Source organism: Rhinopithecus bieti, unplaced genomic scaffold (assembly GCF_001698545.2).
Source record: "Rhinopithecus bieti isolate Rb0 unplaced genomic scaffold, ASM169854v2 scaffold_15368, whole genome shotgun sequence".
Classification (NCBI taxonomy): domain Eukaryota; kingdom Metazoa; phylum Chordata; class Mammalia; order Primates; family Cercopithecidae; genus Rhinopithecus; species Rhinopithecus bieti.
The window spans coordinates 693644-696389 of NW_016808463.1; the positions used below are offsets into that span (position 1 = coordinate 693644).

Here is a 2746-nt window from a genome sequence, read left to right on the forward strand (position 1 = left end):
ACAAAATTTTTAGAAATAAATTTGCTAAACATTTCTCCTTTGAAATATCTCTATTTCGTATAATAACTGTTGAATATTCTGGTGGTAGCTTTTTTTGAGGGATGACTTTTATTTACTTAAAAATATTTAATTGACAAATGGTGATTGAGTACAAGATACACAACCTGATGATTTGATACACGTATACATTGTGCCATGACTACCACAAATTAATTCACACATCCATCACCATCCATGCTATATTTATGAGATCCCCAGAACTTATATTTTAACTGAAACTTTGTACCCTTTGACCAACATCTCTCCGATTCTCCCACCTCTCAGCTCCTGGCAACCACCTTTCTTTGCTTCTATGAGTTCAGCATTTTTAGGTTCTACCCGTGGATCTTGCAGTGTTTGTCTTTCTGTGTTTAGTTTATTACACTTAGTATAATATCCTCCAGGTTCATCTATTTTGCTACAAATGGCAGGATTTTCTTCTCTTTTATGACTGAATAATATTCTGTTGCTTATATGTATCACAGTTTATTCATCTGTGGATGGATACTTGACTTGTTTTCATATCTTGGCTATTGTGAGTAATGCTACAGTGAACATGGGGGTGCAGATATCTCTTCAAGATACTGATTTTGTTTCCTTAGGACATATACTCAGTAGTGAGATTGCTGGATCATATGGTAGTTCTATTTTTAATTTTTTAAGGAACCTTCATACTATTTTCTATAATGGCTGTACCAATTTATATTCTGGCGGTAGATTTTTTTAACAGCCATTAAGATGACATTTTCTTTTCTTTTTTTTTTTTTTGAAGGAAAATGTGTTTTATGTTAATTATTTTTATTTCCAGAAAACTCAACACTGTAAATTTAACCCAGTTTGGTGTCAAGTTCTTTGGCCTTTGCCTTTTTGAGCTTGGCAATGTGAGCCACAGTCTAGGGACCCAGGACATTACCTCCCCAGTAACGGCGGATCTCATCATATCTGTTGTTATAGTTGGTCCTGATAGCTTCCACCAGCTTAGCCAAAGCTCCTTTGTCTTCCGAGTTAACCTGTGGTTACAGTGAAGGTGACAGTGGTGCAGGTCTTCCTGTGGACTAGATGTCCCAGACTTGCCTTCTCCTTGGTTATGCAGTTAAGGGACCCCCATTTTACAACACAGGGCAGGCAGGAAGACAGCCAGCTCGATGGGATCCATGTCATGGGCAGTCACCACCAGCTGAGCCTTCTTGTTCTCCACTAAGGTGGTGACGATATTAACTCCTGCTCAAAGGACAGGTGGTCTCTTAGTGGGGATGTGCCCTTTGCTGATAGCTTTCTTCTCAGCCCAGGCCAACAGGCTCTGCTTCTTTTCTTGCTTTGCCTCTGGTCTGTACTTGTGGGCCAGCTTAAGCAGCTGAGTAGCTGTTTAATGGTCCAAGGCCTGGGTGAACTGGTTAATCTCAGGAAGTGCTTTCAGCCGCTTATAAGAGGATGGCTCTCTGCTGCTGCAACCTGATATAGTGGGGCCGTTTCACAAAGCAAGTTAAGTCCCTTTTGGGCTGCATATCTTGTCCAATGCCAAAATTCCTAGGCCTTTTCTCAAACAGGGGATTTACCACTTTCTTAGCCTCCTGCTTTTTCAGGACAGCAGGGACCGGAGCCACCTTCTTTCTCTTGGCCTTCTTTCCTTTCAGAATCTTGGGTGGTGGGAGGAGAGAGCAAGATGACATTTACTTAAATGTTCTAATGACCTAGGACAGAATTCATGATACAAGTTGAAAATATAGGCTCAAATTATATACTATATGACTGCAACTGTGTTAATTTTTTTACAAGTATGAACATACTACATTTTGGTGTCTTTTACTAGTCTGCAAATTTTCACAGTTGTTACTCTTGGGTAATGGTTTGAGTGATTTTAATATATGTATTTTTTTCTATGATTTTTTTTTTTACATTTTTCCATACTGTATTTCTGACAACAAAAGGTAACCTTTTAAAGTATTGCTGGTGAATACTTTAAAAGGGTCACTTTGGCTGAGCAATATTTTCTAGATTATTGTGAAGACTTTATCACATAGTTGAATATCTTCACTTCACAGATTAAATGATAGCTGATAAGGTTTAATGTTTTGTTTGACGCCATGACATTTAGGGGCCGTTAGCAAATCTGTAATGGAACTTAGCTATGAAAACAACTTGCAGTCAATTTAATTTGGTCATTTTTGTGGGCTTTTGAATAGTGCTGTCTGTCACTAAGCTAACAAATACTGAATGTTTTGTAAATATTTGTTATTTAGTCTAAATTAAAATGAAAATTTTAGCTTTTCCTGTGAAAGCTTAAAATTTTTGTTTTAGTTTATATTAAATGACAAATATTTATTCCTGTGAATCAGTAGTTTACACAGATAATATTGAGAGGCTTTCTTGGGAATTTGAAAGGAGTCTTCAAGTCATCCTTTCCCTTAGAGATTAAAAAAAATTTTAAAAAAATTACTGTCTTGAACAGAGCCCTCAGAAATAATACCACACATCTACAACCGTCTGATCTTTGACAAACCTGACAAAAACAAGAAATGGGGAAAGGATTCCCTATTTAATAAATGGTGCTGGGAAAACAGGCTAGCCATAAGTAGAAAGCTGAACTGGATCCCTTCCTTACACCTTATACAAAAATTAATTCAAGATGGATTAGAGACTTAAATGTTAGACCTAAAACCATAAAAACCCTAGAAGAAAACCTAGGCAATACCATTCAGGACATAGG

General features: G+C 37.1%; 1 pseudogene; it reads right to left on the reverse strand.

Annotated features, from left to right (window-relative positions):
• Positions 1-866: 866 nt before the first annotated feature.
• Positions 867-1709, reverse strand: LOC108538558 (60S ribosomal protein L7a pseudogene; annotated as a pseudogene).
• Between the last annotated feature and the right edge of the window lie 1037 nt (positions 1710-2746).